The sequence below is a fragment of the Apteryx rowi genome, unplaced genomic scaffold, assembly GCF_003343035.1.
Source record: "Apteryx rowi isolate R43461 unplaced genomic scaffold, aptRow1 scaffold_206, whole genome shotgun sequence".
Taxonomy (NCBI): Eukaryota; Metazoa; Chordata; class Aves; order Apterygiformes; family Apterygidae; genus Apteryx; species Apteryx rowi.
The window spans coordinates 1,389,073-1,415,906 of NW_020448375.1; the positions used below are offsets into that span (position 1 = coordinate 1,389,073).

Consider the following 26,834-nt stretch of genomic DNA (forward strand, 5'->3'; position numbering starts at 1 on the left):
CGCGCGGCTCAGCGGGGGCGGCTTCGCGGCGGGGAAGGGGTACAGCCCGAGACCCCCAGCGACACGACAGCACCGGCGGCCTCGGCGCCGGGTCGGCGGCCAAAGTCGCCGGTGAGGAGCGGGAGGTGCCGGGCCCCGGCGCGGGGCGGCGGGGTGGGCATGAGCGGCGGCGGCGGCGGCGGCGAGCGGGCCGCGCTGACCTCTCCCCTCAGCGCAGCGGTTTGGCGGGCTCCTGCCGTCTCCGCAGAGCCGCAGCGAGCCGCGCTTGGCCTGAGCGGCGCGGGGGGCCGGGCTAGGCGCTGAAGCGGGGGCAGCCCCTCTCGACGCCTGCGCGCCCGGAGGAGACCCAGACCCCGAAGGGCTGTGTGCCTTCTCCAGCACAGCCCTCAAAGCCACCCAGGGCTACCGTCAGCCGCTACTGACGAAACGATGGGCTAGATACCAAATCTGCACCCCCAAGCTTTTTCTTCTTTTCCCAAAAGGGAGTAGCTTTAATAATTAGTGAAGGAAACAGGCAGGAGTTGGTATAGCATATCAAAGAGTGGTGAAAGGAAATCTCAGCCCCATAGCACAGGCTTCATTATGATTTTGCATATTTACACAGAAAAGAGAATCTCTAGATAAAACGGTAGTTGTACCATCTCTCTTCTCCAGGCAATACAGAAAAATGTCTGGTGGTGCCAGAAAACTCTTCACTGCTACAGACCCTTCCCAGCCTGATCCGTCTCTTCTCCACAGGTTTCCAGAGCTTTTGTTTTGTTTGTTACAGTGTTATACAGGAGCTAGAGTCCCACTCCCTATTAAATTTACGTAGAGATGGGCATAGACAAAAAACATCCCATACATACAGGCATTTGGAAGCGGCTTAGTTTAAAGAATATCTTTAGCATATCTTGAAAATTAGTGGTGCATGTAAGTAATTTTATAAAGTACTGGAAAATTAATTTTCTCATTTTTTTCTCTGTCTTGATCTACTCTCTTTCTGAAAAGAATGATTAACTTTTCAAATGTCTGTAGAAAATTCATTTCTTTTCCAGGCTTTATATAGCTTTGTATGTAAACAGTTTATGATTTTTCTTTTAAAAATGTTAATGGGATCTGAGCTCTCTGATGTAGTTGCTGGGGGGGGGTTAAGTAAATGTAAAATAATACAGAGGATATGAATGGAACAGTTCTGTTTGGTTTGGCAATAGATTCTAGTTGCTTTTAATGTTTTCCCCATGGCGGTTATGTAAAATAGACTTACTATCCTTTCTTGACTACAAATCCTGGTTTTGAAATGCTATGCTTTGTGAATGGCCTACAGCTTCCAACATAATAATGCTGTCCTGTCTGATTCTTGTATGTAGCAGCCAATGTCATTGACAGAATTATGTTAGTAATTCAGGTTGCTCTGCAGGTACTAGGCAAGAGAAGAGTTTAAATAGCTTTTCAGCATTTTAATAAGTACAAAATCTCTTCTGAATTACTTTCTTCTTGATTTTCCCATAAGCACAATGTCATATATTTTCAAAGGCATATAAAACACACAGAAATGAAGTGTAATGATGGATTGGTCCATAGGTCCGATGCTGAAAGATTTCCTTTGAAGGAACATATTTAAAATTATGCATTGAAATAAACACAGGCAATCAAAACCTCGTCTTAGTACTGCCATATGTAGCCACAGCCAAGGGTGCTGATTATACGTCTTTCAAATTCATTATGCTATGCTACTTTCCTCTCATTTCATTATATACTAAAAGAACACAGGAAAAGAAGCTACTTTATCCTCTATGTAGAAAGTATTACTTTGTGTTCATGTCTGTTGGCATAATTTTTACAAAGGATTGCTTTTCAGATTAATCAATCCATGTTTTGCGGCATTTAGAAGAAACAGATCTTTTTCTCCAGTGTTACACCAGTGTAACTTCTTGGCTGTGATGACATATGACTTAAAAAGAAGTAGGGTATTTTAATGCAAGAAGGAGTCTGAAAGCAAGCTCATAAAATTTTGAGTGAAAAAATGCTAGTATAAGTGTTAATATATTTAAAGTGTTAATACTCTCTCTAGTAAAGACATTAAAGATTAAAGTATAGAGTATGATTAGTTACCTAGCGGGATTGTGATTACCCAACTGGACCTTAAGCAGAATGCATGAATAGTATCACTGTTTTTGTCAAAGTACCCTGTGATCTTATTGTGATAACAAAAGTTCAGTATCTTAACTTTGGCTCATTTGAAGGAGTGCACTGCTCACTACAACTGCATTTCAACATTTGCTTAACAGTTATTATACACTTAAGTCCATCCCTGTTAAGTAACATAATTAATCCTGTCATAATAAATAGCACTTAAGCTCAGACTTAAAATGAAATTTGCTGAAGAGCTTTGCTTTCATCCTCCATTTTGAGAGTTTTCTTCACAGATACCTGTAGAAATCAGAGAGAATTCTATAGCTGTACAGAGCTGTCAGTGAAGGACAGTCTACAGAATCAGTATCTAACACGAGGGAAGATTGTTTCAGGACTGATTTAGTAATGTTGCAATCAAATCATAGGCTTAATGTCATCAAGTTCAATGCTTTTCTCGAAGCTTTCTGAAACAGAATCTTTGGATGCATGCTCACATCCAAACAGACCTAAAAAATTAGATACAGGATTTGTGTCACACAGGAAACGCAGATGGGAGAGGTCAAGCTCATTAGCTTGTTTGTTTCGTCATTATAACTAAGGAAGAGTTTCTGGGAGGAAAGGATAAGCCTTCTCTAAGTGTCAGAAAAAAGAAAGGTCTTTGCTGCCAAGTGTTTTGTATTACTTTGAGTTTTTGCATATTTATTTATTAATAACCCTGCACTGGAAAAGGAATGTTGACAATGAATTTGAATATCTGTCCTTTGGATTCCACTTACTGGTGACTCTGCCCACCAATTAAATGTCATCCAAATACTGTTCAAAAATAATCCTGCTTTATTAAAGTGATCTTGTATCTTATCATTTGATGCACAAGACTGACTGTAAAACAAAAGTTTAGTATTTCTGTTTCCAATATTTAAGAAAAGGTTTATATCAATGCAGAGAACTAGTGAAGTATACCAAGCAAACATTAAATCTACTGACGTGAATCCTGTCTGCAAGGACCAGCTTCCTAGTTAGTAAATTTGAAGCAGCAACTTGCTTCATGTGTCAGAAGAATAGTTGTTCTCCTTATTTCAACTTAAAATTTTCCTGTTGGTTAATGTCCTTATCTGATATTTGATTTTTAGAACTTTGCCAAAATTATAGAAGCCCTGTTCCACAGCAAAGACATATGAACTTATCTTATGGGCCAAAGTCTTAATATTGATTGTTCCCACTAGATTTCAGACAGTGCTTATTTTGATACTAGTAAAGAAAATTTATTAACATTTTTAGGATTAACTTTTTTGCAACTTTAAAAATATGAAAATGCCAAAAGGTATAATGCAGGCAAGAGTAATTGAACGTTAACTATTCAATCAGAAGCTTACTACCAGTAAAATTTTCATTCCAAATATTTTTGAGCAGAAGTATAATTTAATGTCTCATCTATGAAATACAGTCTCAAAAGTGTTCACTGAGACTATATAGAATGTATTCAGAGATCTTCCTATGAGAAATTATTTACAGAATAAGGTGACAAAGGACAGTAGAAGAGTAGAACACAAATCAAAACAAAAAATACATTGACTACTAACAAGTCAGACGAACACAATATGAAAAAAATACAGTTTTCATTTTTTAAGCCAGAGAAAAAGAGACATGGACATTCATTATGCTTTACAGAAATCACATTCACTGTGTAACCTTTGTACACTCCTAACTTTAGTCACATCAATAAGAATGAAAAGATGCACTAGTAATTCTTATGGCACTTTTTAAAATACTTTATAGAAAGCTAGAGAGTAATCTTTTAGACACAGAATATACATACAGAACAATGTATTTGGTCTCTCTTTGAAGAAAAATTGTTTTAACATTCAAATGTGAATATTTTTCTTTTCGTAGCCCGTACTTGTTTAAGGCATTCCCATAGCTGTTGTTTTATTTTTCAGAAAACAACCTCAGCAGTAGCTGTCCTAGGTCCTGGTTTGCTTGAAAGTGGCAAACAATCTAGCTAGTATTAGTCGAATATAATCAACCTCTGCTTCACACAGTGGCCACAGACTATAGTGCTACAAACATATATGAAACTTACACACATCTTTCATTGACTGCAAAATATGAAGCCATCATGTAGAAATATTATTGTTACACAAGGGAAACAATTTTGGTAGTGGATATAATAATATGCAAGCCTTTTACATGTGAAGTGCTCAAATATGATATCTATTCTCTAAAGGCTAGCCTTTTTCCAAGTGCAACTCTGGTGATTTGACCAGCACCCATGATTTGCATCTTTGTTGCAACACTAATACTAGTAAATGCTGTATCTTGAAAATAACTTTAAAATGGAGATATTGCCCCTTCTTCATAGGCGACTTTCTACAAAAGATTCTTAATTTTCAGAAAATAGGCCCAGCATAAACAAAACTCTTTGGAAAACCAACACCTAATAGAATGAATTAATTATAAAATTTGAAACTAAAATAGTATATTAGTGATGAGATGTTTTCTGATAAAATGCATACATAAGGCCTCAGTCTTTCTGCAGTTGCAGTGCTACTAGAAACATTTGACTTCTGATAAACACTGCTGCTTCAGTGTGAGTGGCCAGGATGAGACTTCATGTTCAGCTGTACCAGCCAGCAGTAGTGACCTGAAATTCAGTTTTGACCTTTCCACAATGCATTAAGGCTAGTAAAGCCTGTCCTACACATTGAAGCAGAGATTAGAAATAAAGTGTCATGCTCACAGATTAAAAATATGTCTGTATAAATTAAATGTGAAAGATCCTCACTTTAGAACTCTTATTAGGTATAGTGGAGAGGATATATATTCAAAAGAGATGAAGGCTTTATGTTTCATTGAGATTCTTCTCCCCAAAGCCATTTCCTTTATTTTTTCCCTATGCTTCTCTTTCTCTCCTATATGCATCCTATTTAGAAAATATTGCAATTTCTTTATACTGAAGTATATGTTATACTTTTATATTTATGATAAAAAACCCAACCTACAGCTGCTGAATGTTTCTCTGAAATATACTCTCTTAGCTTTCCTTTATTTGCTCCTCTGCGTAAGTTTTCTCCATCTTATTTTCTTAATTCTTCATTTTTCCAAATTCGTCCTCTTCTTCTCTGTTTGTTTTTCTGTTCTTCTCTCCCATCATCTGTGTGTTTTGCCTGCAGCATCTGAATTCATGGAATAACATCTTCTGTCTTATTTTTGTTCCATCCTTTCTTTCTTTCTGAGCAGGGATAGGCTTAGGACATAGAGCCAACACAGCTGTGAACAGGTTTGGAAGAGTGAAAAAATATTTCTGATGCCTGAACAGTATTGGCAGCAGGACCATGCAGAAGGTTTTTAGTTTGTTATCAAATCTTCTTCTGCATTGTGTCAAGTGAATGGGGGTTTTAGAGGGAAAAATGCATCTCCTCATTTTGTATACCTATTCTAGCCTAAGCCTTAACACAATGGTTACTCCAACTTGTATTTCAAGAATATCATGTCAGGAATATGGACTTCCACTATCCTGTTTTCAGTCTATTGTGCATCTTTCTTCTGACACTCTTTTTAAAATCATGGGAGAAGGGTATGGCTGGTGAAAAAGCTAGCTCTTCTGGCTTTCTACAGGCAGTCTGGCCACTGATTACCAGGATCTGACATTTTCTACTGCCTGAATGATGCAAAGGAGAAGACCAGGGTTTAAGAAACAACCCTGGCTCTTTATAACATTTATTTAAAAAGAAATACTTCATTTAAATAGGAAAAATTAGGTAAGAATAGAAAAAAGAAGAAAACTTTTGGTTAATTGTAGCAAAATCTAAACTGAATCTGCACAAAGGAAGAAAGAACATCATAAATATTAGGTATGCCTTATTGTACTTTTGCTTTATTTTTGTGCAGTGACTAGAATTAAAAATACATATCAAGCAAATAAGTAGAAAAAAATTATTAGGAAGGGGGAGGAACGCAGGCAGGCACACAAAAACTCTTACAAGTAGAAGGATGCAGACAGCTTTCCTAGCAAAACAGAGTAATGCTGTTAGCTTTCTCACTTGTAAGCAAAATGCATTTACAGTGTAAGAAAATAAAGCCTAACCAGGAAGAGAAGGTATTGTGAAATTTCGTACAGAATCAACAAATAGCAGAGCTGTGATTGCAGTGGGAGATTGCACACCAGGAACTTTCAGTTAGAGAGACAAATTATGTCCTTCAAAGAAAGCTGTGTCTTTCAGTTTTAGCTGCTTAAAGAGGAAAGGGTGGGGAGCAGCAGAGAGCTTCTGAGGTTGTTTAACTGCTTAGCTCAGTAGAAGCCTCGCTGTAAGTTCTGCTGGAGAGAAGTCACGCTAATCCTGCAGGGAAGCTGGCAATTGACAACTAAAAGATATTCTTGGTGGTAGTAGCTGCAGCATTCCCATTTTCACAGGAAATGTGTGATGCCTGATTTAAGTGCTTGGAGGCTGAGTTTTGATCTGATGGGAGATGAGGAGGATTCTTGAGAAGTTAATTCTCAGTAGGTATTGGTACAATCCAAAGAAATAGTGGTAGAAAAAGCAGAGCTGCTTTTAAACATGACTAATTGGGTCAATTGCATGTTGACTAGCCAGGTTATAGCAATACAGATCACATAATGTGCGAGTGGGACAGGAAGCTACTGCGTCTTTACTTCTGCCCACAGCCTTAACAAGTCTAATACCAGTTCCACAGCACAGATACACAGGGAGGAACTCGGAAAGCAGAGGGGATGACAATCCTGAGGACATGGCAAGGACGTTGAGTTTATTCTGAGGAAATGAAGAGAAGAAGGTTAAGAAGGAAATGTAGGATTGCTCATGCTTGAGAAACTGATCCTTTCAGAGAGGGGACATTAAAGGTCAGAATGGAAGAAAGTTGACCTCAGTGAAATGACTTAGGTTCCTTAAGTCATTTTTAATTGTTAGGATTCTTCTTTACTATTAGTTTATATAAGTAACAACTTAGAATTATTCCCCACACCTATAAAAACTAGAAACTTATTCTTTAGAGAATTCAGTTTCTTTCAACAGCACTGTTTCGGGAGAGGCATTTAGGATTTTTTAAAGGTTTTAGGGGAGCAAATAACTTTGTTAGGGAGGAAGGAAAATGAGAGGTTCCAGGGAGAAAAATGTAAGGGAAAATAGGAAGAACAGAAATGTGAGGTAAAAGGGGATTCATGGGAGGAAGAACAACTGTGAAGTTTATAGGAAAAACAGGTCTAGAGAAAGAGAGATGGCTTTGAATCTATGCTAATGGAAACTTGAGTTGTCCCTCTCTTTTGTATTGGAATTGTTCCACTGATGACAGGTTTGAAATTTTTCCCTGTAAAGAGCATACAAATTTAATCTACTAAGTTCCCCTGTAGATCTGTAAAAGATACTGCTTACACACAATGCTGGTATCAGTTTAGATGATCTGCACTGCCAGTCACAAGTGAAACAGGAAAAAACAAAAATGCAGCCTGTACATACAAACCATCCCATCTGTGTCCTACTGTCTTATCATCAAAGCAGGTCTATAAGCTCCTCAGTACTGTGTGTATTCTGGACTAGAATCTAGCCAATGGGTAGTTGTTTTCCTCTGCCTGGTTTTATGTCTTGCTGAAGTGCAAGAAGTATAAATATCTATATAAAAAAGCAGATTGTAAGGGAAAAACATATGGATTATAGCTGCATAGTGCATGTTACAAACCTTCAAGTAAATCAATGCTCATATGATAATTGAGCCTCTAGATACCATATATACACACCTGTGTGCCTGAAATATTTTCTTGTTGTGTTCTAGACAGTGCAAGTAAACCTCATATCCAGTTCTGCCATTTCCTCATTTCATGGTGAAAATGTAAGCATTTGATTTTTACATGTGACACTTAACTTCTATACATATTTTGAATTAATTATCTGAGAAACCTGTAGAGACTTTTAACTAAGATAATTAATTTTGTTTGTAAGAACAAAGGATAATCAATTTGAAAGTGACAGTAAAAAAGATGTCCTGCCCTCTGCTACAGATTCCACCCCCTCAGTTAAAGAGTGACTGCATGAGCAGTTGACTTGGCATTTGTCACAACAGTAGAGTGGGAATGGGAACTAGCAGCTGAGGACTGAGCTTTCCAGAATGTGTCCATTCTGTCAGTGGCAGATCCATTTTAGGAGTTTCCTTCCTCTGCCAGAGGTTTCTGCTTCCCCTCTATCATGCCAAATCAAGTGGTTTTTTTGACACACTCTAGCTGAGAGGACAGAAGCCTCTACTGATGGAGGAGGATGGACCACTGGAGAGGTAAGCCTCTTCAACTGACAAATAAAAAGATATACCAATCATCATTAAACTACTTATCATTGAATGGCACTGCTTTCAAACTGTTCTTTAAAAGGATTGCTTTCTCTCTGATGAAATATTTCTACATTAATGTATTATTCAAATATACCTGTTATTTATGTTACAAAACATGTCACTCAAGGACATTCTGAAATGAAAAATGTCCTTTTTAAATGTTCATATTCAAGACCAGCCAAGAGCTTGATTTTGGAAGGTGCTGAGCATCCAATCTTGAAAGGCATTTAAGCGTATGCTTGACTTTAGATGTATAAATTAAATATATTTAATGGGACATAGACATTTTTCAAGATGAGCATGTGCTTCAGAACTTAACTGGTTTAAGACTACGTGCTGAATATCTCAGTGGGTCAAAATGTAACCCTTTAATTTAGCTCTCATCTCTTTCCTCTGTTTCCTGGTAGTCTGGACTATCATTTGCTAAATATTTTTCACCTCCATTTCCAGCATCATCTTCATTCTGCATGCATTTTCCAAGTAGTTTAGTGATGCAGTGCAATGCATAAGATTGCCATTAAAATCATTCAGAGCTCCCTGCAGGAATTCACGGATAGACTTTGTTTTGCCCTTGTTCACCCTTTGATCAGGGATTTTTCCCCTTGGGTAGTGTTCTGTTGACATTCAGTGTGTTTTCCTTTCACAGCTGAGAAGATATTTTATGATCCTGTCAGCTTTAGTTAGCAAAAAAAGAAAAAAAGTGGAAAAGGAATTCTGCATCTTTGCAATTCATTGACAAAAGCTAATGGGAAGGAAATGTGTGGGCTGACAATTAGTCGTTCACTCTCTCTCTCAATATTACCTGGTTGCCTGTAGCTTGACTTCAAGTTTAAATGTTGATTAATGGGAAGTGATCTAATCTGATTTAGCAACAGTCCATACTTGGAAGTACAATTAACTGGATGGATTGGAAAAATACGCAACTCTTCCTGAGATGAATGATATCAGTGTTGAAAATGACAGTGTAAAAGAATGTGAGGATCTTTATTTATCAATGCCAATGATTTAAGAAGTGGTGGAACAATTGTTTTTTTGTTTGGAAAGGCTTTCTTGCTCCTGATAACTTTCAGATGAACATCAGAACAATCTTCTTGGCAGTCAGTATTGCCTATAACATATTTGAAGCACTCCTGTTTACCCATATGATATTTTCTTATTCAGGTCTTACCTCTTTTGCTATCAAAGATACCAGTTCCTAAGTGAAGTTGGTGTAAGTGTTATGGTACAAGCATTTATTACTTTGCTTTGGACTGAGGGATTGAGCCATCACTTATGTAGTTTATGTATCATACATATGGAATATGTATATTACAACAAGGAGCAGAAATAATTTTTGCAGCCCCTTTTGTTCACGTAGGGTATATTCAGTCTAGCTATGTACAGAACTGTCAAGTGCTGTGATAAAGATGATAGAAAGCAGAGTTGCAGTGGCATCATCCGGCTCCTTCAGCACTCTTGGATGCATCCCATCAGGTCCCATGGACTTCTGTATATCCAGTCTATTTAAGTAGTCCCTAACTCAGTCCTCTACCACTGGTAGTACTTCTCTGCCCCAAACTTTGCTGTTAGACACAGAGGCTTGGGAGGCCTCCAGTAAAAATGGAGGCAAAAAAGGCATTGAATACCTCAGCCTGTTCTATGTCCTTCATCGCAGGGTTGCCCATACTTTCAGCAGCAGGCTCACATTTTCTTTGGTCATCTTTTTGCTGCCAAAGTAGCTACAGAAGCCTTTATTTTTACCCTTCACACCTCTCATTAGTTTTTGTTCTGGCTGAGCTTTATCCTTTCTATTTCCATCCCTGCATGCCCAGGCAATGCTTCTGTATTCCTCCTTGGTAGCCCGTGCCCACTTTCACTGCTCCCTTTTTGCATTTGAGCTCAGTTAGGAGCTTCCCATTTAGTCCTGGCCTCCTGCTGTGCCTGCTGGTTTTCTTGCAAGTTGTTTTTTTGCAGACGAGACAAACTAGTTTGCCTGTTTCTGTAGCTCAGATAGTTTTAATGTGATCCTACTAATAAAGAACTTTGAATAATAAATCCGTGATGCTATATACCCTTAAGAAAGCATATCCATGGATGAAGGCTTACAGTATTCCAAGCAGATTTTTTTAATTTACTTAATCCTTAATCACATATTTACTTATCTGATATGGCAGCTCCCCAACTGTGTAAGATGTTTAACAAACTGTGGTGCAGGAAGGGCTCTTAGATGACTTTTTTCTGCTGAAATTTTTTTTAATGTTTTTTATGTATTTTTTAGAGATTATATTATGCATTAAACTGATACTCTGAAAGTCTGCTTTTAGAAGTAACCTCTTCAGAACAAAAGTAACACAGTAGGCTCTTCTGATTAGCAGATTGATTAGCAGGTGAAAAGAGATTTGTTTGCGACAGCCAATAGTTGTCACCAAAGTACTTCTGAAGCACCTGCAAATGTGTTTTTAATATTTAATACTCTGAAGAATGCTTGCATTTTATGTTTTGTAACAGAAAATACAAAACTACAGGCATCAGTATTAGCTTTTGACAGCAACGTGAAAACCTTCTCAAGAAGTTTGGAAAATAGTTCAGCATGAGAATTTTTGTCTGAATATATTTTTAACTTTCTTTCCACTGGAATAACATTTGCATATCACAGCCGTAGTTGTTATCTCTAAAGGAAGAGGGACTCTGGTATTTCCTTCTTCCCCTGAAAACTTCTTAGTTGCCAATGGAAATGTTTCTGTTAACTTCATCAAGCTTTGAATCAAGCCATAGGAAAACAATGTAATTTTCCCTTTAAAGCAATGTGCATATAGCTAACGTCTGCAATATGCTGTATGCTTTATGGGTAATGTATTGATTTCTCTCTTTTGCACTTACTGTTAAGATCAAATCAATGAGACCATTTGCAAAAATAAATGAGAATGTTTTGACTGCCTATGGTTTCTTTGTTTTCTTTTATTTTATCCTACAATTACAAATTTCACTTTGCAGACTGGCAAACTAGTGCAATCGCTCATGTAATGATTCCTTGGCTTTACTGTGTTGTTGGTCTGTTTTCATCAGTTAAAATACTTTTTATACTGTCTGGGGGACTGTTTAATAGTATTTGAATGGCAAAATGTTTAATAAATTGTATACATATGATGTAAGTTAGTTTTCTTAACAACAAGAACAGCAATATAATTTCACACATTACATATGTGATGACAGTAGCCAATATCAAGGCCAGATTTACTTCATACATTTCTCCATCATAAATGACAGGTCAGTCTTCACAGTCATTTTAATAAAGTTCACAAATAATTTACAACAGATTCTAATAGTTTTTACTGTCTGATCACATAGGCCTACTGCTTTTCCAGTAGGTTTGTAGGAAGATAGAGTTCAGAAACAGAAAGTCCTTCACCAAGTAAATTCTACTTTTTGTTCTGTAGCCCCGCTTCAGTCTTTTTGTTGATTAAGGGCTGATAGAGCATTAACCCCATTTTCCAGAAATCATGAAGGAAATCTTCTACACAGCAGGCTCATTTTTCCCAAGTGTGGGCTTTTGCACTTTTGCCTTACAGGCAACTTTCTAGATCTCATATATACCAGTTCTTCTCTGATCAAAGGTTCAGTGTTGGTGCTTCTAAAATAGGCTTCCCCACAACTATATGTGTCTTTATTAGGGCGGCATGAGGTCAGAGTCTGGGCTTTCACAGAAATTTTTCAAAGATTTCATGTTGTGGGTTCTTTCTAAGAAACGGTATTAAACTCAATGTGTTGGGAGCAGAGAAAGATAAATTTAATAAAAACGGGATGGAAATCCATTGTCACCTCATTCAAATGATAATATTCAGCAAAATAAAACTAAAAAAACAGTTTGACAGCAAATTAAGTGTTTTGCTATCATTTGGAACAGTTTACCTCACTTTTTTTCTTTTAATTTAGGTTGCTTTTTTAAGAGCAAAATAGTTCACATTTCAAAAAAAAAGTCAAAACTTTTGCTTTTAGAAAGGATAAAAAGTAAATTTTTAGGATCTCTGAAACTTAATATGTCTTTTAGGAAAAAAAAAAAAACAAAGTCCATTTTTAACAAATACCATTCAGCCAATTTGAGTCAAATTTGTAAGTAGCTCTGTTTTCCCTGGTTTTGTTTTTGCTAATTTAGTATTATAGAAACAAAAAACATTCAGTTATCTTTGTAGTCTTATTTGAGTTCACTGGATCTATTTTTTTCCTTGAAATGTATCGTACTTTCTATCTTTTATTTATGAATATGACTACTCAAATTCTTAGCATTGAGGCAATTTGATAGTATGGCTCACCAAAATAGAAAATTATATGTATTCTATTCTTGGCATAACAGAACTTTATGTGCTGTGAATACTGTTAAGGCTAAGCATCAAATAATGCCTGAAGAGTAGCAATAGTGGCATGTTAACTTTTCTTTTTAACACTTTTCACCCTGTTCTTGGCTATACTATGAAAAAGAAGTGTATTAGTTATTCAGTGCAAAAATCTCTGTCAGTGATGTGATGGAAATAAATGTAAGAAAAGTCTAGCTTTCCTTGTTTTCTTTTTTATTGCTTTCCCCTTGCTCCCCTTTCTCGCAGCACTCATTATTGTGTATTTTATACAATATTTATTCCTTATTATGCCTTGTTTACATTATTGTGGTGCCTGGGAACTGTAGTTATGGATCAGGACTCCACTGTGCTAGGTGCTGAACAAAGCCAGAACATAATGTCTATTCAGACTCCAAACATTTAAAACCATTACAAAAGAAAAGGAACAATAACAGAAATAGATGTCTAAGAGGTAGAATATAAGATAATAAGAAATTTTTGATCAGCCTGGAAGCCAGTGATCTCAGCACTCCAGGATTTAAGTATCACTAAGTTGTGATGGAAAACATACTTCTGTACTCCATTTGATTATTACATTATAATATGGAATATTTCTATCATTCTAGTTGACTCATTTTTACATGCTGTCACTAACATGTTTTTAAAATAGCATATATATTTATATAGTTGTAGCAAAAGCCTATGCTGTAAATTTATTAGGGGTCAAATTTTCCTCTCCTTACCCCAAATGATGTTCCAGAGGAATTTTTCAGAGTAAGGTTTGACAGGCTGTGACATTCAGCAGCCATACTGCTAAAGCCGGCTTAAAAAATCATTTCCTCCTCCCCAGCTGTGTGTTTCTATTCCTGTACCATGCCTGCATTGTATAGCCACGAGCATTTGTGCAGCAAATTGTGATCTGGATTCAGGAAACTAATCCACTTGTAGAATAACCTATTAAAATATTGTTAGTGAGACTGGCCTCCAGATAACAGTAACCAGAGTAACAGTAAACTTAACCTGTTCCTTACTGAACATAAGAAGCCTGATTTTATGGAGTCAGGATTACCTCAGTGCTATTCACTTGGCACTTCATTACGAGTTGCCAAGCAATGCAGAATTAGATCATGGCTATATTACAAAGAATACACTAATGGCAACTATGTCTACATTAGCAAGCAGCGCAGCACAATGGGAAAGGATTTGAAGAACAAAGCAGTTGGTGCTGAGGATCCAACATCTGCACTGTGCACATTTCACGAGTTTTACTTCAGATTAGCTCCAGTTTTGTCCTATAGAGTCCTTGGCAACTGGAGCATGTTAGATGCAGTCCTGGAGTGGTTTCAGCTGAAAGGAGTCCAGTTAATGTGCTCTAAAACTGCCCTGTGATATGAACAGGAGGGGACGACTGGAAGAATTGCTTAAGAGTATAGTCCTGAGCCAATCTGAAATGCTATAATGAAGATGTACCCATGGTACTTAGAGCAGCAGCGCCCTGTGATGAGACACAGAGGATGTCATCAGGAGGGCGTTTCCTACTGACATAAGTTACATCACCTTGGCAAATAACATAAGTTGGAGCAATAAGAGCAGTCATCTGTAAGCCTTGCTGTATCAAAACCACATTTGCCAACACAGCTACATTGGCTAAAGAGTTGATTATTTTTAACATAGCCAATGTATGTATTCTAGTAGGCATATAGAACCGTAATAAAACCCTGACTGACATACCTACTGCTCTCTAACGGAAGTCATGTTTTTAGAACCTCCACCTAAAGCTGCATTTATATTGCAGATAAACTCATCGCTATTTGTTAGGAAAAGATTAGGGATATATAAAGTTCTGAGAGTGACACTGAATCTTTTTCTGCCAAGAGCAGAATCTGTAGCTGCTAGGGAATAATTTAGGTCAAAAAACGCTATCAGCTTTTCCTTCATCTGTGGCTTGTGGATAAAAAAGGCATGTCTAGAATTTGCAGTCCTCAAGCACTTGATGCACAGTTAAGTACCATACTGGTAATTAGAATTCTTATGACTCTCAAAGGGCTAAACCAGAAGATTAAAAGAACTTTATTTTCCTGAGAGATTAAATGTTCTATATTTGAATAACTAGGATAGATGATCATTGTTATATAGAGGCTATAGTGTTTGTTGCTGGCTTTGCACTTCTTGTGCAATGATACGTAGGTCATTATAGAACCTAGCAATAAATAATAGACATGAAATTAAAAAAGAGGGCTGAAAATCAGAAAATTTGGATCCTTGTCCTATCTCTCTAGCCTTGGATAAATTACTTTTTACTTCTCTGTACCTCAGTTTACATAAATGACTAAAGGTAATACTTCCCTGCTGCACAGGGGTATTATAGCTGAACTATACAGATATGTGTGAAGTGTTTTAAAATGCTCTGGTGGAAGAGATTATAACTGTATTTGTATACAGATAAATGAAAGTGTGATTTATATTTTTATAGAAATAAGAAAAAAGCTGACCTAAGACTACACCTCACACAAATCAAGGAAGTTCTGTATTGTCCCTGGAGTCAGGGAGCATTTGCATTTGTGAAGGGGAATACCAGTGAGAAGCCTAGGTGGAATCAGAGCCATTCATAACACTTGGCCAACATACTTTTCACTCTGTTTGACATTTTAATTACGCTACAACAGATATGTGTGTATGTGTGTGTGTGAAATGTAGCTACTACATATCTATAATAGCTTTATATCCAACATCTGTGACAAAGCCAGAGGCAATCCTAGAATATTAATATTTTAGGGTTGTCTCTAGACTGTGTGTGATATATCAAAGAATTAGAATGCTATGACTGATATTTAGCTACATAAATGACTCAGCTTTACCAGAAGATGTTTCTGGTCAAAGACATTCCTGAACAAAATATTAAAAAGTACTAGAAAGTACTTATAGTCAGTTACCTCTTTTGGGGGAGGGAAAAAAAAAAAAAGAGATACAAAGAATTGCAAGGCTTTAACTATTTAAAGAAGTTTTTTTACTGTTATACTTCTACAGTCCTTCTGAACATATGTTTAAGGCAATGGTAATTTTGAATCCTTTATGATTACAGATTCTCCTGGGAGATTTTTTCTCTTGCATAAATATTCCTGCCATTCCTAGAGTAAGGTTTATCTCAGAATTATATTAATCAGCATTATGTGGTCTACTGAAGATTTAATTTCATTTATGAAGACACCATAGGCTTGCCAGATACGCTATATAAAATGTAGGAGGAAACAGATCTATTCCAAGTCTGTAGGTAATTATCAAAGGGAAAAATTACAAGCATGTGTTGTTATTGTGGGGGTCTACAGTATCCCATCAACCTGGTAGGATCAGATGGATACATGATAACCTTCTGCACGTAAGTGATGATCTTTGAAAACTAACAGAGGCTCACCTAGGATCTAGAAAGCACAAAAAGTATTTGGGCTTCTAATTTACAATTATTTTCCCAATGTTTGCAAAAGCAGTGGGTTATGACTTTATATGTATTGCTGAATCTGTGCCACAATCCTTAGCTTTGAAAAAGGAAAAGAAGGAAGACCCAGGGAATTTTAAATCAGTCAGCCTCATTTCTTAACTGAAAAAAGAACAGAAAAAAATAAAGTGTCTACTTTCAAATGCCTACAAGACAATGAACGGTTAAGTAACAGTTAACATGAATTTAAGATTGAATCAATATACTCTCCTATTATGACAATCTAGTAGCCCTTGGGGATAGTAATGAAGTAGCAGATAGGGTATATATTGACATTAATATGGCTCTTGAGCCTGTCTCTTGTGATTTTCTTATAATTATCTGAGGAAATATGGTCTGGTTAAGACTCCTCTAAGGCAAATACAGAAATAGTTGGGAAATTTCTCTTGTAGAGTGGTTACTAATGGTTAAATCCTGAGTTTAGTACTATTCCCTATCTTTACTAGTGGTTCAAATGATGGAATAACCAATATACTTAGTAAATTAGCAAGCAAGGAGGGCCTGAAAGCACACTGGATATCAGTATTCCATTACAAATTACTGTGACAAGTTGAAGAAATATTTTGAAGTGAATGAAGTGAATGATAAGAGAAAAATTTCAAAGAAGGATTATCATCTGTATAAATATAGAATCAGGAGCAACTGGTTAATCAGGAGTTCTGCAGTAATCTTAGATCACAAACTGAATATAAATCAACAGCACCAACCAGCTACAAAAAAAAAAAAAAAAAAAAATCCAGTTATACTGGGATGAGTGCCAGGACCATTATATGTAAGACCTATGCAGTAATCCTTTTACTCTACTACCAGTAAGACCTCAATGGGAGTAGTATATTCTGTTTGACACAGCCATTTCACAAATGATATGAATCAACTGAAAATAGGCCAAAGAAAATCAAGAATAATCTGAGTTTTAGAAGTTGTGATTTATGATTTGAAGAATTAGGATGGTTTAGGCTAGAGAAGACTCCTGGTAAACAGATAAAACAGTCTTGAAATACAGGAAGATTGCTGGAAAAGAGACAAGAATAGCTGTTTTCTTTGTCCACTGTCACAGAATCACAGAATGGGTGGGGTTGGAAGGGGCCTCTGCAGATTATCTGGTCCAACCCCTTGCTCAAGCAGGGTCAGCTTGAGCAAATTGCCCAGGACTGTGTCCGGTTGGGTTTTTTATATCTCCAAGGATGGAGACTCCACAGGTCTCAGCAGCCTGTCCCAGTGTTTGATCACCCTTACAGTAAAAAAAAAAAATTCTCATCTTTTAGTGGATTTTCCTGTATTTCAATTTGGGCCCGTTGCCTCTCATCCTGTCAATGGATATCACTGAGAAGAATCTGGCTCTGTCTTCTTTACTCTCTCCCATCAGGTACTGATACACACTGATAAGATCTCCCCCAAGACTTTTCTTCTTGAGGCTAAACAATCCCAGCTCTTCTCTCCCGCATAAGACATGAAGTAATGAACTTAAATTGCAGGAATAATGAGTTAGATTAAACATAAAGAAAAAAAATCCTAACTGTTTGGATAAAGTGTGGGAATAGACTACTCACTGAGGTCATCTGTGCAATATCCACCACTACTGGTTTTTAAAAACAGGTTGAGCAAGACAGGAAAGAGATAATATGATCTCTTCCTTTTCCCAACTTCTCACGATCTTTTGCAAGCTTATTTTTTTTAGAGTTTAGTCTCTCTGCCCAGCTCCACATTTCCTTAACCTTATTCCCATTCCTCCCAATCTGTCTTTCTTCTACCATGAGAATCTATCAAATAGTAGCAGAAGCTCCTGTCAAGGCATGCAACATATTAGGAATTGCAAATACTTTCTAGGCAACTAGAAATTCCAGCGTTCCTCCGACCTAACCCTTCTTTCCTTGATATTCTTCCAGTTATCTTCAGAGTCTTCAGAATAATGACCTGAGTGTCATGTCCTAGGCTCAGTTCTTACAAGGTTATTTAATTCAAACCTGCCCCTTTGTACATAATGTGCAAGCTGAAATTAGGCATCCAGACCCACCTCAGAAGTGGTATGATTTTCAAATTTCAGGCCAAGGCATTTTAGCACTTCCTTGAGGCTCTAAATATCATTAAATTGCTCCCCCCCACCACCACCACACAGACACACACACACACACAAATGTCCTGTACATACTTTGTCTGAAAGTTTGGGCCATAGCTTCTTAATTTATTGTTCTAATTAAGAAAACATTCCTCCTTCACAAGAGCTTTTTTTATTTCTGTGCTGTTTACTGATGCTTTCTTTCTGGAAATCTGTTGTCCAAATATACTTTAGAACTTGAGGGAGATTTTTTCAATGTTTTCCCAAAAAACAATGAAAAAACACTCTAAAGAAAAAGATTCACAAAGAAAACAGGGGGAAAAAAGAGGGAAAAAGCTAGTATTCCTTGTTGCCCCACTCAGCCATGCTAACACATTTAAAGAAGCAGTAGCTTTTTTGGCTCCATGACAACAACAACAACAAAAAAGCAAGCACGTGCAAGTCCCCAAGTAACTTTCCTGGTCAAATAAAATGGTCTGAAATGAGGTTTCTGAGCCCAACGAGTATATGCATTATTCATTCAATTGTCTGTTTGGCTGATTCGATTAGCCTCAAGCCTCAATGTTATTTATGGCAGAAAGAATAAATACAGACTCTGTATTTAAAACTTCCTAAGAATATTAAAAATAGATGCTACTACTCCGTACTTAATCAGATACAGCATCCATAGGCAAATACATTTTAAACACTAACAAAACCAGCTGTGATCACAGATTTGTTTCTCAGTTAGGGCATGTCACTTTAAGTAGCCAGGTATCCTGCAAGTTTTGTTCAATGAATTTGGATTCAGCTTTTGGAAGTTAAAATAAAAAATGATGTCATGATGCAGCAGTATGCCTGTAGCAATAGGATTCAGAATGGACTGAGAATCAACGCTGCTGGGTTATACTACTGATTCGGCAAATAATTTACTGTGTGACTTGGTAACTGGAATAATAGACACATGCCTTATCCCTGTAGAGTATTTTGGAGGATTTTATGACTGGAAAGCACTTTGGAATCATAGAATTAAAATACTATATGAGTACAAAGAAGAACATGCAAAGTTCCCTCCTGAGATAGAAATTAGGTGAAAAATAATCCCCAATCATTGTGATAACAGGATGAATTAATGTGGACAGTGCTCAATTATTGCAATTTTTTGCTTTTTGCTAACATGCCCTTTATTCAAAGCCTCATTTGTTTAAGAGAAGGCTGCATCAGCTGTCAAATCAAAAGATATTAGAGCAACCATTCAAGTCAGCTGGCTTGTGACTTTTTGGCAGCTTTTGTGCTGACATAAATCACTGCAATGGTATCTTTTAAAATAGGATATGCAATTGCTTCATCTCAAAGAATAAGTGTCTTGTATGAATCCTAGCTTGGTCTGGCTTTGAGAAATAGCATCCTTGACCAAAGAAAGTATTGCTGAGTAATTTATTATGATTTTAACGTCTTGTTCATTTAAAATGAGCCTTTCAGAAATCAAAATGCAGATACAGGCAAGTAATCACAGCAGTGTTGGTTAGATGACCTCTGAAGGTCATCTAGTCCAGTCTTCCACTTGAAGCAGAGCTATACTGATAAGGAAGGCTGAAATACTGTATTTTGCTAGTCCTCAAAAGCCTCCTAGTGCAGCTCCCAGTGCCTTGTAAGGAAAAATCACTCTGATACAAAGTACCAGAACCAGTTAACCGCAGCTCATATTTTGCAGTTTTGAAGATTAAATGATTTCAGCAATCTTTTGTGGGCCTACACCCACAAGAACAACACTGTACTGAGTTAAGAATAATGCTTACACACCATAAGAAATATTGATATAAACATTACCTGCTCTGGCACAGAAGTGCTTACCTCAGTGTCACTGTTTCTCATGCTGATCTCAGGATGGGTTTTTTTCATATCATAAAATTGCTAAGTTAGAGCAAGAACCTGCATTTTTTAGGGCCATCATGGGCATGAATAAAATCAAGGAAATTTAGGAGTCTTGTTTCTTTTGTAGGTATTTTCCCTATTGACAGTAGGTGCTGTAAAAGCAAACAAACAAACCTGAAACTGCTGATAGATTTCTGCAACACGAACTATGAGTTGTTGTGGCCCAAGTCAGTTGTATCAGTAAACATTAAAGTTCTTTCAGCTCATAATTCCACACTGAACACACTGTGTTTAATTAGAAGCATATTTTAGAGTGGCTACTGCAGAAAGAGATGCAGGTCCCCTTTCACTCCATGATTTCAAAGGAAGGAATCCAAGAGGTAGAGTTTGTCTGTATAATGGTTGCATACTCTGAAGGGAAATCTCCAAGCCTAATATTTCGGGAATTCCAAGGGAATCTTCCCGGGAGAGGGAAGTGCAGAGCATCTGCAATGATGCCACGGATCCCTGGGAATGAATTGCCCCCTGCTGGCCACTGGGGTGCAAGTCTCTTCCCAGATTCCGGCATCAAGTTACTATTGACGTCATGCATAACCCTTAGAAGTCCATATAACAGTGATAGTAGATTCAAAAGAACAAAATGGCCATATTTTCCACTCACAGTAATGCAACTGGATCACCGTGGCCCAGCTGGCCCTGAGAAACATAACTTTGTCACGGTGTAGAATTACACAGTATATGCTGGTTTTAGTAATAATGCTGTACTTTTTTTTTTTTAACCATCGGCTATACAATGTATATTAAATTATCATTATTATTTTTTGTTTCCTACACTGATTGGATTTTGCTGTTATCAGAGCACTATGCAGCAAATATTTAGAAACATGTTACTTGGCTCAAGCACTGAAAGTTTTTTAGAGTTTGGATTTGAAACATCCATGGAATTGATTTGCCAAAACATGCCTGCAGCTCATGATCTACTTGCATCACACACTGAAATTGCCATATTAGCTAATAAAAAAATCGGTCTTTTCTTTGTCCATCCTTTACATAAATTTACTCAGATTCATTTCCAACTTCTGGTGACAAAGGCAGCTTCTGTTCTGCAATCCTTGAGATAGAAGATCCACCTGGGGAGAAAGGGAAAATTCCTAGGCACACGAAAGTCCCTGCCTTTCCTATCCCTGTGTGAGAGGAATGTTACAGAAAAGGAGGTATCCAGTGTGGATTACACTGATTTATTAGGTTCTACCAACAACTTCTACTGGAGACTCATGGAGAATTCCCAATGGAAAACCTATGGGGGAAAAAACAAAAACACAGCCACATGATACTGGAAGAATTTCATCATCTAGAAGAAGGAGCTTGGATGGTACAGAATCTGAATCAATGAATAATAAAAATTAATGCTTTAAGCCTCCCTTTAAAATTTTGAGAACATGTATTTTATTCTAATGGAATTAAAGCAATCTAGGGTAATTTGCTTTGAGTGATGATTGTAAGGAATGCTTCACTGTCTAAGGAACCAGAAACAGCAGCATGAAGTTTTCTTCTGTCACCCTTCTCTGCATACCACTCATAGATCCTCTGATAAAGTGATGTCAATGATCATTCCCAAACAGCGGAGCTTGAAGCTAACAAACCACAGACATGAAAGGAGCAGCTTGTACCTCTCGGCTGTTGCCCCAGACTGTCTGAAAATACCTGCATAAATTAGTCTCTGGTGCATTTTTCGAGATAATAAGAAGATATGACTTTGTGACAAAGAAATAAAGTACTGGTTTATCAGAAGAAAGCTCAATACAAATTCACAAATAATAAAAAACTGGCTAAATTGTGCACTCCTCATTTAGTAAAAGCACAAATTCAGGTGAATGAGTAAAAGCTGTAAAATGTATCTAGATGAACATTTATATAAGGCTTGATTTTGTAATGTGTTGATCCCTTCATCTCCTATTGAAAAGTCAAGTATACCATGTAAACGTTAATCCATTAAATAATCTCAAAAGTAGGTGTCACTGAGAATAAGGGATTGGAGACACCTTCACTCAGTGTTTTTCTATTTTCATTTACCATCCTTTTCCTCAGTTAGGTTTGTGCTCAATTTCAAGCCTGCAGGAAATGATGCACTGCTGCTAGTGTTGGATCCGGAAGTATTGCTAGAAAAATTCAAGGCTTGTGCTGCCGGAGTCTGCAGGCTTATATTTCTTTTGAGGCAGATATGGGTTGATTGACTAGAGTTGTCAGTAAGGTTAAGCTTTGGAATGATGATTGGAGCTATAATTATGGATTGAAGAGGCACAGTGATTAGTTAATGCCTCTCTTTTTGGTTTACAATCTATTAATCAAACTCTAACCTCTCTGCTAAGCGATTACTGTCTTCATCTACATCCCAGGCTGGGAATGGTTATTGGTTTTAGATGAAGCTTCAAAAGCATCATGTACAGGCAGAGTTCTACTCGTCTGGACCCCAAATTTGAAAGCATTCTTGCTTTTAAAAAACTGGATATGTCAAAGTTCATTGTTATAACTAGAACTGCAGGAATCCAAGGCCTCCAACACCCAACAAACCTACATTAAACTGACACCTTTCATGAGCTTTAAAAAAGTCATTCATAGGAATGTAGACATCTACTAGAGCCTGCCACCACAACATGTAAGCATCCTGCCAACATGTTTACTCACTGCTGTAATGAACACATTAGAAAGTCTGTTTTAAGTATTACTGGAAACCATGTTCTATCACTATCCATTCAACTGTTCTACAAATATCTTGGGAGGAACTTCTGCCTTTGGGCTTGTACACTTGGAACACATAATCACACAGGTAGTTTTAGGAATGTAGAGCAGAAACCTTAGAGAATTTCTTATGAGAAAGCACCATAGGCCACTACATGAGTAATATACAGTAACATTAAGTAACATAAGCAACATTAAGGGAAGAAAGACTCACAGCATACATTGATTCTTTCAGCAAACTATCTCATGCAACTTGCTTCAGATAATGCTCACCTCAGATGCCAGTGTGTATACTAATCCTCTAGCCATATGCACATTCTATTTCAGCACAGAGGACTATGGAGGTATTTATTTAGGTTGTACGTTCTTCGAAACTGAACTTTTCACTGTGTATTTCTATAGCACCTAGCACTGTGAGATGCTCATCCATGGCTGAGGCTCTTTCATGCTGTCATGATATGAAGAAACACTTTGGTCAGCCCTTAAATGCTTGCTCAAATGTTTGTAAAGAATCTGGGACAGCCCTTCAAATCCTTTTGTGCACAACAGCTGACAGCAGAGCTTAGCTCTTGGGCATTTCATCATGATTGACTAGTCTTTGGGTTAGTATCTGGGGTAAATATTCATCAATGGTGAAATACAGGAGGTCTAAGAGGATAATAAAATTTTGACCTTAAATACCATGACACAACTACATTATAATTGCAAGCATCAACATATGAATATGTAGACTTAAGTGAGTTGCTACAGTCATGCTGTAATCAAAGGCAGAGGAGGAACCAGAATCCAGTGATGCAGAGAGCCAGTTCCTCTGCTCTATCTAATACATATCCTGTAATTTCATCATCATATATTGTTTCTTAGTGTAGTCAAGTGTAAACTATTTAAGGCATGGATTCCCTATGCATGTAATTTTATGTTATGCAACACAGTGATGTGTCTAGCTGCTACTGTAAAAAAAAATCTCTAATAATGATTGCTATGATTTCTGCCTTCTGAAGGAGCACACGTTTTCTTTGAAGTAATCAGGCATTTGTTGCTAGGCAGTTAATATTTAAGGTACCTTAAATATTTTAATGTGCCTGTGCCTGCTGTATCTAGGCACCAATATTTGTTTATGTTATCATTATATAACCCTTCCTACCTTATATCCTTTGTTCACTGTAACTGTACCATCAGTAGCCATAGTTAAATTTCAACCCTGATATTTTTCTTTCCACAGAATAGAAGACTAAAGTAACTACTGTTAAGAATTATAAAATATCTCTGATGTAGATTTATTCTGTGTCTGGATGTCTTGCACTGCTAGCATTTTTTCTTTTTTTGTACAATCTTCAAAAATGAGTAAAATATTTAAAAGAGTTTGAATGAGGCCATTTAAAAGTTAGTAGTAATTCAGTGCACTTTCAGCATCTAATCCAGACACTTACATGTCCCAAAGGTACAAAATTCTAAAGTTTTGAAGTAAATCATATGTTTTCAGTATTTTGGGTGGAGAGGAGCCCAATTTAAATCATTGGCTCAAAATGCTGTTAACATCACCCAGGCATGTTGCAATCATGCTTTGGTTCGGTTTGGTTATATGCTTTGTTTGGCTTTATACCTGATATCTAGACATCTAGAAGTTTTGATCAAGTTTTGAGATTAATGGTTGAGAATCAAGATCACCTTTAACTGGAGATATAAACTTCTTGACTTGGACAACAGACTTTTTTTGACCACACTCTCCAAACTGTCCGAAGAGAAATCTGCATATACAAATCTGCTCCATCTCACTCCTTCCTAAGGGGAAATGGACCACGAGAAAGAGAAAAGTTTCATGGTGGTTGGGAAGACAACTGAGGAGAGCAGGGATGAGAGGTAAGATAAGAGCTGATCAGAAATGATGACACTGAAGGGGACCCTGGGGACCAAGTAAGTACCAGCACTTATTGAAAAGCTTACCTAGGGGTATGTCTTACCATTTCAACTATCCTTTGGAAGTAAAAATCTTCATCTCTTTTGGCAGCTGGGCGATACTGCTTTAGGTTTTACTTAGCTTAAACTCAATTTTATTCAAGTAAAATGGATAAACTCCCTAGGTTAAATTTTGTGGTTCTTACTAATAGATCTGCTCCCAGGTCTGCACTTGGAAAGACGAGAGAGACTAGACTCTTCATATTCTTTCTCCTAGATCTATATGGGTTGCAGAAGATATTCATCATCTGCCTACCAGCCCTGTGGGAAATATACCAAGAGAATTATTCCAGACATTGCTCATTTCTGCAAATGGAAGGAGCTGAACTTTTCTGACAGGACAGCAATGGATGGGAACTCAAAGTTCACCAGATGACTAAAAGCAATAAATCAGGGCTTCACACTATAAGGTAATCCATTTAATGATTTTGTAAATATAATCTATTCATTGTCAGATGCCACAGAAATACAGTAGCCAGGCAAAGTTCTATACTCCTTTGTTGCGAAAATCAATGTATTTCTTTTAATTGTTTTAAAACTAATATCACCCCCCCCATTTTAAAAAATGAATTTAATATTTGTGAAGGCAACTGAACAGCCCTGAAGACTTATATCCTCTGTTTATCTACTGAATGAATATAATAAATGTAGTGACACTTCAAGCTTCATTACATTTTCTTGCCTGCTCACCTTGTTCATAGGTGGATACCATTTCTTTTCGGGAGAAGCTATTTATTTTCATGACTGTTCAGTCTACAGCCTTTTTATTGAGACTTCCAACAATAGCATCAATTAGTGAAAATTCTAACAGTGATTTCTGCATGTTGTGGAACACACTTCACTGAATACTGTATGATCATTGATAGACGTCAAACATAAAGGACAAATGATGAAAAACTCCATACTCCATTTTTAATTCTGAAACGTGAAGCTTATCTTTATAGATCCATGCCTTTTGGCATTCTTTTCTGAAATATGCATGGAAAATGCACTTTTCTTTTTATAAACTGAAACTTACTGTGAGACCCTCGACTTCTGTTTGACCATACTGCAGGGGCATACGATACTGAAGGCTAGACCTGCTCCTTCCTTTTGTGCAGAATCCCACCTTCCAGAGGTATCAGTGAAAATTCAGGTGGGCAGTAACTGAACTAGCCTCTCCTCTTTACTATTTAAAGTTGGCTGGTTAAAATTCTGAAACAGAAAAGAAAGGTATTTGTCTGAAAATTGGTAAATGTTACACTGTTTTGTAGCTAGGTTCCTGTCCATTTTAAAGTAACTTTTGCTTTGGATTCCATTCATTGGCATATGAATACATTTGTATCTAGTGTTACAGAAGGGTGGACAAATCATTCACATTCACATAGTCATTCATAGGAATGTAGAATGATACTATAAACAATATAATGAATGTGTTGCTTGTGTAGAGCTAGGAAATCCAAATTACCAGTATAAAAGGATCGTTCTTTGTGCAGCAAGGCTAATGAGTCTTAGTGTCATCTATTTATCTTTAAGCAAATGATTTGCCTTGAGAGAAAAACAATTTAAACATACTATTCCATGTGAATGTCCTATACCATTATGAGATATTCCTACCCACATAAATAGGAGAAAGTGCTAGTAAGATCCTTTTAACTACTGCTAAAATGATTGTGTCCAAATGTCATTAATGACAGCATTATGTATGTATCCAGAGAAACATTTGGATTTTGAGTCTTAATATTTACCCTATTAAAACTCCAGGAAATCATATTTTGTATGATTAACAAATGACTTCAAACTGTATTCTATAGCCTGAACTACTGAGTTCAGATTAGCTGTTTCTAAAAGCCTCTCTTCACCTTTTCATTTTTTTTCCTTTCAGAAAAACTTTGCGTTATTGGGCAATACTAGTTTTTGTAACAAAACCAAAATTGATCCTGTATTAAATGCTTACAGCTGAAAATTTGGCTTTTAATTTCATAACATGCCTAAATCT

The 26,834-nt window shown here is 37.0% G+C and overlaps 1 long non-coding RNA gene across 2 annotated transcripts; it reads left to right on the forward strand.

The window, feature by feature from the left end:
- The first annotated feature begins 6 nt into the window (after nt 1–6).
- On the forward strand, nt 7–12,114 carry LOC112965206. Of its 2 annotated transcripts, XR_003253211.1 has the most exons (4): nt 7–111; nt 655–738; nt 7,900–7,956; nt 8,345–12,114. It is a non-coding gene; the product is annotated as an uncharacterized LOC112965206 (long non-coding RNA). The 2 variants fall into 2 exon arrangements; XR_003253210.1 differs by having other exon boundaries at nt 7,900–12,114.
- Nucleotides 12,115–26,834: the final 14,720 nt, after the last annotated feature.